Source organism: Miniopterus schreibersii (assembly GCF_964146895.1).
Source record: "Miniopterus schreibersii genome assembly, chromosome: X".
Classification (NCBI taxonomy): Eukaryota; Metazoa; Chordata; class Mammalia; order Chiroptera; family Miniopteridae; genus Miniopterus; species Miniopterus schreibersii.
The window spans coordinates 79,702,578-79,718,084 of record NC_138104.1 but is presented as its reverse complement, the minus strand read 5'-3'; the positions used below and the strand labels follow the sequence as shown (position 1 = coordinate 79,718,084).

General features: G+C 37.9%; 1 pseudogene across 1 annotated transcript; it reads left to right on the top strand.

The window, feature by feature from the left end:
• The first annotated feature begins 265 nt into the window (after positions 1 to 265).
• Positions 266 to 887, top strand: LOC308551240 (small ribosomal subunit protein eS8 pseudogene; annotated as a pseudogene). Its single transcript has one exon. The product of its transcript is annotated as a small ribosomal subunit protein eS8 pseudogene (transcript).
• Positions 888 to 15,507: the final 14,620 nt, after the last annotated feature.

The following is a 15,507-nucleotide window of genomic DNA, read 5'->3' as shown; positions in this document are numbered from 1 at the left end:
ATGACTTTTCAATCTATCTAGATATTTTATTAGTAATTACAAATTAATAAATTTTCCGTCTGGATTTACACATTGATTTCTAATAAACTTTTTTAGTTGTAGTCAGCAACCAGCATATGATTATCTCAAAGACTCTAAGAACACTGAGCTTGCTGAGGAACATCCCTAGACAGTGGACAGATCACTAAAGTGCCTTGTGAGCTCCAACCATGCTCTGAATTTTACTGAAGATAGCTTTCCCTCTCTTTCCAGCCAGCGCCGAGCCATGGGCATCTCTTGGGACAATTGGCACAAGCGCCGCAAGACCGGGGGCAGGAGAAAGCCCTACCACAAGAAGCAAACATATGAGCTGGGAAGCCCTGCTGCCAACACTAAGATTAGACCCCGCCACATACACACAGTTCAAGTGCAGGGAGGCAACAAGAAGTATTGAGCCTTGAGGTTGGATGTGGGCAACTTCTCTTGGGGCTCAGAGTGTTGCACGTGCAAAACGAGGATTATTGATGTCTACAACGCATCCAACAATGAACTGGTCCACACTAAGACCCTAGTAAAGAACTGCATTGTGCTCATTGACACCACACCATACCAACAGTGGTACGAGTCCCACTGTGCACTGCCCTGGGCCACAAGAAGGGGACCAACCTGACTCCTGAGGAGGAAGAGATTTTAAACAAAAAACTATCAAAGAAAATTCAGAAGAAATATGATGAAAAGAAAAAGAATGCCCAAATCAGCAGTCTCCTAGAGGAGCAGTTCCAGCAGGCAAGCTTCTTGCATGCATTGCTTCAAGACCAGGCCAGTATGGCCGAGCAGATGGCTATGTGCTCGAGGGCAAGGAGCTGGAGTTTTATCTGAGGAAAATCAAGGCCTGGAAAGGCAAATAAATCCTCTTTCCTCTTATCGTAGCTCGTGTAATAAAGGTGTTTAATCTAGAAAGAAAAAAAAAAAAGATAACTTTCCTCAAGAAAAGATTTCTTACTTTTACAGTTTTGTTTTGAAAATTTTAAATAAGCAATTTGATAAAATGCTTTAGAGAAACTTTGCTGTTGGCTCAGCATTGCTCAGAAATTAATTTAAAATAACAGCCAAGATTTGGAAGGAGCCCAAGTGCCCATCAGTAGATGAGTGGATAAAAAAGCTGTGGGACATTTACACCATGGAATACTAATCAGCCTTAGAAAGAAGGAAATCTTACCTTTTGCAACAGCAGGGATGGACCTGTAGAGTATTATGTTTAGTGAAATAAATCAGTCAGGGAAAGACAAATACCATATGATTTCACTTATATGTGGAATCTAATGAACAAAACAAACTAAAACAAAACAGAAACAGACTCATTGATACAGGGGATAGACTGACAGCTGTCAGAAGGGAAGGGGGTTGGGAGTTGGGTGAAAAAGGTGAAGAGATTAAGCAAAAAACCCCCTCATAGATACAGACAACAATATGGTGATTACCAGAGGGAAAGGGGGGTGGAGGAAGGTAGAAAAAGGTAAAGGGGGTGGATAAATGGTAATGGATGAAGATTTAACTGGAGTGGTGAACACACATTACATATACATGATTTATTGTAGAATTGTATACCTGAAACCTATATAATTTTATTAACCAATGTCACCCCAATAAGTTCAATAAAATAAAAAATTTTTAAATGCAAATAAAAATAAATAAAAACATCTGTACTTTTTCTTTCTTTTAGAGGTTTGCCTGAAGTAAATCTTTATGTTTGTTGGGAGGATCAATCTCCCAGTTCAGATCCTGCCTTTTGTATCTGAAAGTAAGCCACAAGTTGGAATATTGCTGGGCTCTGTGACTTCCTGCTTTCAAATATGGTGAAAATGACCGTGTTGTTCTTATTCATCGTGGCTTTCCTTCCTTCCCTGGATGGCCTCTGCACCTTTCATTCAATCTGGGAACTTCTTCCTCAGCCAATGACAAAGGTGAGCCTACTGGGTGAGTGGCTTTCCTTGTTACCACTACTAGTACCTTGTATTCTCTTAAAGGCCTTCCTTTTAGGACTCTGAATCACTTACACTGGTATACTTGTTATCCTCTTTATAATACTTTGAAGTGGCAAAGACTCGACATTCATAAAAGAGAGCCGATGCAGGCGCTGCCCTCAAGTTGACTTAAGCGTACTATGTTTGTATCTGGCATTCTGTCAACCAGGACTCTATTAATGAGCAAATCTGACCATCAAGGTAGGCTGAGATTTTAAAAAATCTATATTATTTATGTCACTTTAGAACCCTGAAGAATTTTAAAAATTATCTGAGAAAAAATTTGTTGTATTCATCATGGATTTAGTAGTCAGTATAGATTTATAATAGTCACAATCTTTGAGAATTTTTAACCCTCAATGCCTCATCCTGTTGCTTGATTAATGTGACTAACAAAGAACTTTAGATCTTTTAAAAAATTCAGATACTCAAGTCTTGCCCCACACCCACTGAGTCAGGATCTCTTGTGTGAGACCAAGGCCCCTTTCTCTCTCTCCCTCTCTCTCTGTATATATATATACAGTATGTAGTATATATATAAATATAGCATACATATATTATATTTCTGTATATTTTGCATATTCATTTTCATTTTTATTATGGAATTCTTCAAACTTACACAAAGTACAAAAATAGTATTTCCCATTTAACTTCAACATTTATCAACACTCTTGTTTTACTTTAAACTCTTCTCTAACCCCACTTTTTTTCTTTACTGGAGTATTTTTAAAGCAAATCCAGACTTTATATCATTTATTTCCAAAATGTCAGTATTTATCTCGTATTTTAAGAAAACATGACCAAATTATCATTAATACACCCACAAAGTTAATAATAATTCTGTTATCTGATGTTATTCTGTGTTTAAAATTCAAGCAAGGTTTACACATTGCATTTAGTTGACATGTTTCTGAAGTCTCTTCTCTGATAGTTCTTCCTCCATTTCTTAGAACATTATATATACTTTTCTCCATCTAGCACTATTTAGAGATAGTCATATTTCTTTTTTAGCTTCATAGAACCCCATTGTGTAGATGTACCTCTTTTTATTAAATCTCTCTCTTGATGATGAATATTTGTATTGTTTCTAGTTGTTGGCTAATACAAATAGTATAGTTTTACCAGTGTATTTTGGTATAGATTCCTAAAGGCGGGATTTCTGAGTCAATTATTGCATATTTAGTTTTGCTCTATCATCAGGAGATTCTAGTAATTTGATCATATATTTTGCCTTGATTTCAACTTTCATGCTTCTTTATGGGGAATGATGTCAATTGCTAACTTGCTGCTTTGCTTGTCACTAGCTTTGTTTTTGTCCCCTGACTTCCTTTCACTGGGATACATGAATCGCCTGAAAGTCTTCAAGTCTTTGTTACCAGGTTCTGAAGACTGTACATAGCCAAACAGTCAACTCACTTACAATGCAGTTTATTGGCATTGTTAAATTACACATGCTATCCAATTGGTTAGAAATTTTCTAAACACTTTATGCTTAAAAATTGGTGTTTATGTTTCAAAATCCACAAACAGTAGCCCTGTGGGACCCCTATTCACCACTAGCCTCACTCCAATGTACCACAATTAAGATAATTGCTCCCAGGAAATTTGCAAGAACAACAGTTATTCTGCCTCAAAGTTCCCCATTGCAATAGAATGATTTAACAAATTTAGGGGGAAAAATAAGGTATTCTACTGTATATTTTAGAAATTATATTCAGTATTTAGAGAAAAACACTTTTAAGATTAAAGCAGAGTCTGGGAAAACTTGAGATGTAACAAAATAAGAATATAAGAAGATAAAAAACTATTAAAATACTCAAAGGAAAAAAGAACAAGTTATTATGGAGAAGTGATTGTCCAAACAAACATTCAAGAACACAAATATGAATATTAAAATTTCCATGTTAATTTATCTAAGCTGTACTTGCACTTTTTTTGAGACTGGCCTAGACTGGGACAAATCACAGCTAAATGAGCTAAATAGGCAACCAGGCAGATGAGGGTACCTTGGCATGAGCCAACAATGGTTCTTTCCACACCCTGATGCAAAGCAGTTGTGGTGACTCCTTCCAACCAAATGCTGGTGACTCTGTCATGTTGTAAAGAAATATTCTGTTGAAAATGGATTTCAGGAGAAAATGGTACATTCTTTTCTTTCCATTCTCATACTTCTCAGAAATCACATTGAAATGTTGATTAAAATCAGAAGATGTTCCATTAACTGGTTGCAAACTAAATATCACTTTAAGGTCAGAGAGACCAGAGTTCAACCTTAATCTCTAGCTGGTTGTGTGACTGTGTGGCTCATGATATGAGCATCTTAAACTTCACTTCCTCATTTGTAATGGAGATAATGATGCATATCTGTGGTATAAGGCCTAAAATTAAGGTTCATTATAATGTGCTGCCTTGACATCTGGTAAAATCAGGAGGACATTTAATGATCTAACCACAAATACCTCCCTATTCTGCTCTGGTGGATAAGGTCTCCTAGGCAAACAACTGTCCTTATCATAGGTACCAGGTAGGTTCCTGCTTATCCCTGAGTAGCTTTTATAGTTCCCTGCCAGCCCATGAAATTATACACACATGCCAAGTTCATTCTCCTGTGGGAACCTAGCAACATTTAATGCTCTTGGTACTACAAAGCCTGACTCCTACAGTACCTGATGATTCACTTTGTTCCCAAGTACAACCCTCATGTGGCCCTGCATTGCACTGTGTTATCTCCCTCTGAACTAAGAATGTATGTGACTAGTAAATTGCTGTTAATCTCATTTGTCCAGTGTTGGGTGTCATGTGCTCAGCCATCCTCATTACCCCAGGATAAAATTCCCTTCTTCATCAGTGGGGAAAATATGAGGCAATTAAAAGAATATCTCAAAGGCTATTGTGAAGAATAAATGAAATTCAATGAAATACCTAGGAAAAAAGTCTGTGTTACTTCTAACGGTATGTTGAAATACTGAAGAAGTGAGAAAGAAGAGTTTCTGACCTCAAGGCATTCAAAACATAGTGGGAGAGAGACATCATATAGCAATGTAATATATATATTTTTAATCTTTATTGTTGAAAGTATTATAGATGTCCCCTTTTTCCCCCACTCACTCCTTTTACCCCATACCCATGCCCCACCCCAGGCCTTCAGCACACTATTATCTGTGTCCATGGGTTATGCATATATGCATATAAATACTTTGGTTAAACTGTTTTTCACCTACCCACCCACCTCTGCCTTCCCTCTGATATTCATCAGTCTGTTCCATGATTCTGTGTCACTGGATCTATTTTGTTCTTTAGATTCCATATATAAGTGAGATCATGTGATATTTGTCTTTCTCTGTCTGGCTTATTTCGCTTAGCACAATGTTATCAAGGTCCACCCATACTGTCCAAAAGGGTAAAAGATCCTTCTTCTTTATAGCTGCATAGTATTCCACGGTGTAAATGTATCACAGCTTTTCCATCCACTCATCAACTGATGGGCACTTTGGCTATTTCCAGATCTTAGTTATTGTAAATTGCACTGCTATGAACATAGGGGTGCATAAGTTCTTTCTGATAAGTGTTTCAGGTTTCTTACAATATATTCCTAGAAGTGGGATCACTGGGTCAAAAGGAAACTCCATTTTCAATTTTTTGAGGAACCTCTATACTGTTTTCCATAGTGGCTTCACCAGTCTGCATTCCTACCAGCAGTGCACCTGGGATCCCCTTTTCCACATCCTGGCCAGCACTTGTCATTTGTTGATTTGTTGATGGTAGCCATTTTGACAGGTGTGAAGTGATACCTCATGGTGACTTTAATTTGCATCTCTCTGATGGTTAGTGACGTTGAGCATTTTTTCATGTCTCCTGGCCATATGTATGTCTTCTTTAGAGAAGTATCTATATAGGTCCTTTGCCCATTTTTAAAATGGATTGTTTGCCTTCCTCTTGTTGAGTTGTATGAATTCTTTGTATATTTTGGAAATGAAGCCCGTATCAGATGGATCCTTGACAAATATATTCTTCCAAACTGTGGGTTTCCTTAATATTTTGAGGCTGATTTCTTTTGCTGTGCAGAAGCTTTTTAGTTAGACGTAGTCCCATTTGTTTATTTTTCCTTTGTTTCTCTTGCTCTAGGAGATGTATCAGTGTAAATTCCACTATGTGAGATGTCTATGACATTACTATGTTTTCTTCCAGGATTTTTATGGTTTCACAACTTACATTTTAATCTTTTATCCATTTTGAATTTATTCTTGTGTATGGAGTAAGTTGATGTAGTTTCATTCTTCTGCATGTACCTGTCCAATTTCCCAAGACCACTTAATGAAGAGACTCATTATTGGATTATATATTCTTGCCTCCTTTGTTAAATATTAATTGAACATAATGGTGTGGGTCTATTTCTGGGAGCTCTGTTCTGTTCCATTGATCGTATATGTCTGTTGTTGTACCAATAGCAGGCTGTTTTGATTATAATGGCTTTGTAGTATAGTTTGGTATCTGGTAAAGTGATCCCTCCAACTCTGTCCTTCTTTCTCAAGCTTGCTGTGGCTATTTGGGGTCCTTTTCAATTTCATATACATTTTTTTAATATTTGTTCTAGATCTGTGAAATATGTTGTTGGTATTTTAATAGGAATTGCAATGAATCTATAAATTGTTTATGGTAGTAGGACATTTTAATGATGTTAATTCTCCCAATCCATGAACATGGTATATTTTTTTCATTTGTTCATATCTTCCTCTATTTCTTTTTGCAGTGTCCTGTAAGTTTCAGAGTACAGGTCTTTTAGATCCTTGGTTAAGTTTATTCCCAGGTATCTTATTTTTTTAGTTGCAATGGTAAATGGTATTTTTTTTTTTCAGTTTTTCTTTCTGAGAGTTTATTATTGGCATATAAAAATGCTGTTGATTTATAGAAGTTGATTTTGAATCCTGCTACCTTGTCAAATTCATTTATTAAATATAGTAGTATTTTGGCTGAGTCTGTAGGGTTTTCTATGTACAATACCATTTCATCTGCAAATAATGACAGTTTTACTTCCTCCTTTCCAATTTGGATGCTTTAATTTTTTCTTCCTGTCTGATGGCTGTTGCTAGGACGTCCAGTACTATGTTGAATAAGAGTGTGAAAGTGGAGAACCCTGTCTTGTTCCTGTCTTTAAGGGAAATGGTTTTAGTTTTTGACCATTGAGTATGATTTCGGCTGTAGGTTTGTCATATATGGCCTTTATTACATTGAAGTATGATCCCGGTACTCCCACTTTGCTGAGAGTTTTTATCAAAAATGTGTGCTGGATTTTATCAAATGCTTTTTCTGTATCCATTGATATAATCATATAATTTTTGTCCTTCATTTTGTTTATGTGATATATCACATTTATTGATTTGCGAATATTATACCAGCCTTGCATCCTTGGAATAAATCCCACTTTGTCATGGTGTATGATCTTTGTAATGTATTACCGGATCCAATTTTCTAATATTGTGTTGAGAATTTTAGCATCTATGTTCATCAGGGTTATTGGTTGGTAATTTTCTTTCTTTGTAGTGTCTTTATCTAGCTTTGGAATTAGGATGATGCTGGCCTCATAAAAAGAGTTTTCCTCCTCTTGAATTTTCTGGAATAGTTTGAATAGAATAGATGTTAATTCTTCTTTGAATGTTTGGTAAAACTCACCTGTAAATCCATCTGGTCCACGACTCTTGTTTGCTGAGAGCTTTTTGATTACTCCTTCAATTTCATCAGTTATTATTGGCCAATTCAGATTTTCTTCCTGATTGAGTTTTGGAAGATTGTATGTTTCTAAGAATTTGTCCATTTCACCCAAGTTGTACAGTTTGCTGGCATATAGTTGCTTGTACTATTTTTTTACAATTTTTTTGTATTTCTGTGGTATCAGTGGTGATATCACCACTTTAATTTTTTATTTTATTTATTGAAGTCTTCCCCCTTTGTTTCTTGGTGAGTGTAGGTAAAGGTGCATCAATCTTATTTATCTTTTCAAAGACCCAGCTCTTGGTTTCATTGATCCATTGTATTGTTTTTTTAGTCTCTATGTCATTGATTTCTGCTCTGACCTTTATTATTTCCTTCCTTCTACTTCTTTTGGGCTTTTCTTGCTGTTCTTTCTATTTCTTTTAGTTTTAGTGTTAGATAGCTTTTTAGAACTTTTTTTGTCTCTTCAGGTATGCCCTTGCAGGACTTCTTTTGCTGTGTCCCAAAGATTTTGGGTTGTTGTTTGTTCATTTTTGTTTGTTTCCAGGAAGTTTTAAATTTTTTCCTTGATCTCATTGGTACCTCATTCATTGTTTAATAACATGCTATTTAGCCTCCATGTGTTTGAATATTTTTGTTTTTTTAAAGTGGTTAATTTATAGTTTCATGCTATTGTGAACTGAGAAGATGCTTGATATAATTTCAAACTTTTTGAACTTATAGATACTTGTTTTGTGCCCTAACATGTGTTCTAATTTTGAGAATATTCCATGTGCACTTGAGAAGAATGTGTATTTTGCTGCTTTAGGATGAAATGTCCTGTAAATGTCAATTAAATCCATTAGATCTAGTGTGTCATTTAAAATCTGTGTTTCCTTGTTGATTTTTTTCTGGATGATCTATCCACTGATGACAGTGGAGTGTTAAAGTCTCCCACTATGATTGTATTGCTGTCAATCTCCCCCTTATAGTCCACCAAGAATTTTTTTATATATTTAGGTGCTCCTTTATTGGGTGCATATATGTTTCTAAGGGTTATAGTCTCCTGTTGGATCGATCCCTTTAGTATTATATAGTGACCTTCTTTGTCTCTTGTTATGGTCTTTATTTTTAAGTCTTTTTTTTCATAAATAAATATTGCTACTTCAGCTTTTTTTTTCTTTTTTATTTGCATGGACTATTTTTTTCCCCATTCCCTCACTTTCAGCCTGTGTGACTCTTTTGTTCTCAGGTGGGTATCTTGTAGACAACATATATTTGGGTCCAGTTTTCTTATCCATTCAGCTACCCTATGTTTTTGATTGAGCATTTATTCCATTTACATTTAAGGTTATTATTGATATGTACTTATTTAATGCCATTTTCCCCCTTTATGCTGATGTACCTTTCTCTCAATATTTCTTCTTAAAGCAATCTTTTTAGCATTTCTTGCAATGCTGGTTTGGTGGTACCAAACTCTTTTAGCTTACTTTTTTCTGGGAAGCTCTTTATTTCACCTTCATTTTTTTTAAAAAAAACATATCTTTATTGACTCCAGAGAGAGGAAAGGAGAGGGAGAGAGAGAGACAGAAACATCAATGATGAGAGAGTCATTGATTGAGCCCGCAACCCGGGCCTGTGCCCTGACCAGGAATCAAACCTCAATCGCCTGGATCTTAGGTCGACACTCAACCACTGAGCCACGCCTGGCTGGGCTCACCTTCAATTTTGAATGATGGCCTCGATAAAACAGTCTTGGTTACAGGTTATTGCTTTTCATTACTTTGAAAACCTCATGCTGTTACCTTCTTGCCTGTAGTGTTTCTGTTGAGAAATCAGATGACAGCCTTATGGGGGCCCCCTGTAGGTCACTGATTTTTCTCTCTCTTGTGGCCCTCAAGATTCTCTTTTTCCTTGACATTTTCCATTTTAATTATGATGTGTCTTGGAGTAGGTATCTTTGGACCTCTTGTTTGGTACCTTCTGTGCATCCTGAACTTGTGTGGCTTTTTCCTTCACCAGCTTAAGGAAATTCTCTGTCATTATTTATTCCAACAGGTTCTCTATCCCTTGCTCACTTTCCTCCCTCTCTGGCATCCCTATAATGCGGATGTTATTTGCTTCATGTTGTCCCAAAGTTCCCTTAAACAGTCCTCATGCTTTTTAAGTATTCTTTCTTTTTTGTTATAAATATATCTTTATTAATTTCAGAGAGCGGAAGTGAAAGGGAGAGAGAGAGATGAGAGAGTCATCATTTATCGACTGCCTCCTGCATATCCCTGACTGGGGATCGATCCTGCAACCCTGGGGTGTTCCCTGACTGGGAATTGAACCATGATAGCCTGGATCCTAGGTCGATGCTCAACTACTGAGCCATGCCTGGCTGGACTTAAGTATTCTTCCTTTTTGATGCTCTGATTGAGTGTTTTCTTTTACCATATCTTCTAATTCACTTATTTGATCCTCTGCTTCATTGAACCTGCTTTTAATTCCTTCTTGCATATTCTTGATGTCAAATAGAGTATTCTTTTTTTTTTTTTTAGAGAAATTTTATTTATTTTACTTTATTTTATTTTTTTAAATATATCTTTATTGATTTCAGAGAGAGGAAAGGAGAGGGAGAGAGAGATAGAAACATCAATGATGAGAGAGTCATTGATCAAGCCTGCAACCCGGGCATGTGCCCTGACAGGGAATCGAACCCCAATCGCCTGGATCCTAGGTCGACGCTCAACCACTGAGCCACACCCGTCCGGGCACAAATAGAGTATTCTTTATTTCTGCGTTGTTCTTATTCGTAGTGTCTATGTCTTTGTTTATGTTGATGTAGCTTTCACTAAGTTCTTTGTATTTCCCATTAAGTTACTGAATGGTCCCATTAAGTGTCTTAGGTTCTCACTAATTTCCTTGAGCACCTTTATAACCATTACTCTGAATTCTATTTCTGATAACTTGCTTACCTCCATCTCATCAAGGTCTCTTTCTGGTGATTTCTCATTTCTTTTAGTTTGGTGGTTGTTTCTTTGACTCCTCATTTTAGTGACTCTTTGTGTTTGTGTCTGTGTATTAGACATATTTGCTATCTCCCATGCTTGTGGCATGGGTATTTGTAGTGACTGTCTGGTGGGACCCAGAGATTATTTTCCTTATACTTCTGAGCTATATTCTGTAGGTGTGTCCCTTTTGTGAGTTCTTTGGGCTCTCCTGTTGTGATTGGGTCTAGATTGTTGTTTACCCATTCATGGGAGGACTCTCCTCAAGCTTGCTAACTGTGAGGCTCAGACCCTACCATGTCGTGCTGAGCTGTTGTACAGGTGCTGCCAAGGGCAAAACAGAACACAACCAAACTGACAGGAAACAAATCAGAACTTACAAAATATCCTGACAATCACAATGAAAATAACCGAAGAGAAAATAGAATTAGGAAAGTGAAGTGAGAACACAAATTCTAAGCCAAAGAGAAAGAATGAAATGTACAGGATTGGTAATAGTAAAAAAACTAAAAATAATTAAATAATATAATAGAAGGTAGAAAACTGAGAAGCTACTGGGAGATTAAATGGCCAGAGAAAAGATTCTGAAAGAAAAGAAGGGCAAGCACAAAAATAAGGGTAGAGTGTAAGAATAGAAAAGTTGTTAAAGAAGAACAAAACAACAAAAAACAGAAAGAGACAGACTGAAAGGGGAAAAAAAGAAAAATTATGCCAATGAAACAAGAAGAGAGAGAAAGGTAAAGCTAGTGTAGGAAAGGAGGCCAATAACAGATATGGAAGAAACAATAGAGAAAAACAATAAATTAATAATTATAATACTAATATCCTAGCAATAAAGCAGAGAATATCAAGAAAGTCTTGATAATAGAACAACAAAAAACAAAAACAAAAAAGAATGTGCAGAGCAAGAGAAAACAAATCAAAAACAAAAATTAATTTAAAATTAAAAGTTTAAAAAATTATAAAAAATAAAAACTAAAAAAAACCAACAAATTTAAAAAAATTACTGCCACGCCCTTTTTTCTTTAAAAAGAAAGCCAACCACGTGAGCTTAGTTGGGGGTGGCTTATGTTGTCTGAGGTTCACTGTTTTGTATGTTGATTTCTGGTCTTCCGGGAGGTACTTTTGTTTCAGCCAATGCCAGGAGCAGTCCAGGTTTGGCTCCTGGTTTTCTTATTTAGCTCGTTGGTCTGAGGCTCCCTGTGGACCACATCCAACTGTCAGCTATTTTGCATCCCCCTGTGGTTGCCTGATCTTACTTCAGTGTCTTCTGAATTGAGCCTTTAGGGTACAGGCCAGCTAATGTAACTCGGGCTATTGACTGTGTCCCTTACTTGGAGATTTCACTGCCAGGCACTCACTGTGGGAAGTTAATCTCTGCTTTAATGCCAGCTCCTCAGTTTCCACCATATCCTCCAATCTTAGTTCCCCATACAATGGCCTATTACAGGTTCAGATTGAATTCAGTCTGTTGCCTTTTCTTTATGGGCACTTTCAGAGGCCTGGGCTCAGTGGGATTGATCAAAATATACTCCGGTGTGAGAGTTGCCTGTTCAGCCCTCAGAAGAGATTTTAAGCATTCCCTCTGGTTCCCAAACTATAGTCCCTGAGAGTCATACTCTTGTAATGTCCTCCTATGAGCTGTTCTCCCTTCCCCAACAGAACTGTCCCCAGTGGGGGATATCTGGGGCTTCAGTGAGCTGAGCCAGCCTCTTTCTTATTGGGGGTGGTGTTCCTAGCTTGAAGGAGAGTTAGGTGTGCTCTGCCCCTCCTTTCCCAGTTCTGGTTGGCTGATCTCACAGGGTGCTGAGTTTAAACTCTCCACAATGCAGGCACAAATCTCAGCTTTCCCTGGTCTGTCTCCCCAGTGCAATCCAGAAAGGTGGATGCCATGAGGTGCCGGCCAGTAATAAAAAACATGTAAAGTAAAAAACAGGCATAAAACCTGCTTTGCGAGGATCTGGTACCCTTGTTCTTTGGATCCAAGCAGTAGGGGTTACTAAGTCAACCCCACGCAGGTCTCCTGCACAGCTGATCTCAGTAAAGCTGGAGCAGCTCCACATGCTATCCTGGCTCTCTTGAGAGCAGATAAAAAAATTTCTGATCCACCCCAGTTGCAGATTAGGTCCCTCTCTGGAGTGGGGAGGGCTCTCTTCTCCTTCCCTGAGCGACACAGTTCAAATGCTTTCTGAGGGTCTGCACAATGCCTTACAGGAAAGCAGAGGGTCCCTTTAGATCGCTGCTGGGTACAGTCCACAGGCTCCTTTATATTTGGAAGCCACACACTGTGGGACAGCCTTTCCTATGGTCAGCACCCTGGGTGAATGTCTCCTATCTGAGCTGCAGCCATGAGGTGCATCGTTTCATTGGGAAGGCTCAGCCCCCTTTTTGCAGGCACACTGTTCCCCTGACTCCTCTGCCCACCCTGCACAGGTTCTTCTTTCTCCACCACTCAAAGTTTGAGATCCCAGCTTTTGGATACCAGTCCACACTCCCAAAGGGAGGGAGCTTTTCAGCCTCTAATCTTTGGGTCTCACAGCTGAGCACTGGCTTCAGGAAGAACTCCCCCTTTCTATGCTTTCCTCTCTCTTACCAATCTCTACAATGTTTCTTCAGTGTTCCTTACTCAAAATATGTCCATGAGCTATATTTCCATTGTTTTTCCAAGCTGGCTATGCAGTATTTTAGCTGTAAATCCAGTCCTTCACTGGAAGCACTGTCATGCTGCTTCTTGTTTGCGTGCTTCCATCTTGCTGACTCCAACACTGTAATCTTGATTTACTTGTGAAAGTGAAGGTGAAGAGATAAACCTGGGGTTCTCTGTGAGCCAGAGAAGGCATACAACTCAGTACATTTCATCACTTTATCTGTAGTATGGAGATAATCATACTTACATTATAAGGTTGTTTTGAATATTTAAATATACATTGCATAAATCCCTTATCCCAGTTTCTAGCATATAGTAAAAGCATAATAAATAGTAGATTTAGTTGAATTTAAAGAACTACTAAGCATTACTAGGTTTAAAAATGTATTTTACAAATGCAAAAGCCCCAGATTTGTTTTCAGGGATTGCAATTTTCATGTTTTTCCCCCAAGAATATCTTTTGTGGGAAAAAATAGCCAATTAAGATGAACAGAATATTGCTGCTTCTTATAATAGGCAGTGCCACAGTGTAAGTACTAATACTTCTGGCATAGAAGTCCCCAAGGAATCCTACAGAAACTCATGGAAATAAAACATTTTGGCAGCACTGGCTTGTTTCTTAGGCAGCTAGGACTCATTGATTCTGTGGATTTTGTTTGCTCATTTGTTTCTTTCTTCTTTTTAAAATTTGTTTTTATTGTTGAGAGTATTATAGATATCCCCCATTTTTTCCCCCTTTGCCCTCCTACGCCTGACTCTTGCCCCATCCCAGGCATTTACTGCATTATCATCTGTGTCCATGGGCGATGCATATATGCATATAAAGTCTTTGGTTAATCTCTTCCTATCCCCCTACCCCCTTCTCTCTGAGATCTGCTAGTCTGTTCCATGCTTCTATGTCTCTGGACCTATTTTATTCATCAGTTTATTTTGTTCATTAGATTCCACATATAAGTGAGATCATGTGATAATTTTTTTCTCTGACTAGCTTCTTTTGCTTAGCATAATACTCTCCAGGTCCCTCCATGCTGTCTCAGAGGGTAAGGAATCCTTCTTTTTTACAGCTGCATAATATTCCATTGTGTAAAGGTACAACAGCTTTCTGTTTGTTTGTTTTTGTTTAAAATGTTGCAGGTGTCCCTTTCCCCCCCCAGTGCCCCATTCCACCCCATCCCATTCCCCTCCCCAGTCCCTCTCCCCACCATTGTCCATGTCCTTGGGTTGTGTATATATGCATATAAATTCTTTGATTAATCTTTCCCCCTCCACCCACTCGCCCTCCTCTATCCCTCTGACATTCATCAGTCTTATCTATGCTTCCATTTCATTGAATCTATTCTGTTCATCAGTTTATTAAGTTCTTTAGATTCCACGTATAAGTGAGATCATGTGATGTTTGTCTTTCTCTGCCTGGCTTATTTCACTTAGCATAATATTCTCCAGGTCCATCCATACTGTCCCAAAGGGTATGAGATCCTTCTTCTTTACAGCTGCGTAGTATTCCATGGTGTAAATGTCCCACAGCTTTTTAATCCACGCATCTACTGATGGGCACTTGGGCTGTTTCCAGAACTTAGCTATTGTAAATTGCGCTGCTCTGAACGTAGGGGTGCATATATTCTTTCTGATTAGTGTTTCAGGATTCTTAGGACACTTACCTAATAGTGGGATCACTGGGTTAAAAGGCAGCTCCATTTTTAATTTTTTAAGGAAACTCCATACTGTTTTCCATAGTGGTTGCACCAGTCTGCATTCCCACCAGCAATGTACTAGGGTTCCCCTTTCTCTCTATCCTCACCAGCACAAGTCCTTTGTTGATTTGTTCATGGTAGCCCTTCTGACACGTGTGAAGTGATACCTCATTGTGGTTTTAATTTGCATCTCTCTGATGATTAGCAACGTACAACAGCTTTTTTAATCTATTCATCTACTGATGGGCACTTGGGCTGTTTCAAAATCTTAGCTATTGTAAATGACACTGCTATCAACATGGGGTGCATATATTCTTTCTGAATGGTGTTTCAGGATTCTTAGAATATATTCTTAGAAGTGGGATCACTGAGACTTCCCATAGAAACTAAATCATTTTGTTAATGATTAAAAATACAAGCAGTGTTCAGGGTGCAGTGTGATAAATATCACTCCTGTCTTGTGATACCTCTTCAAAGTTAATCCA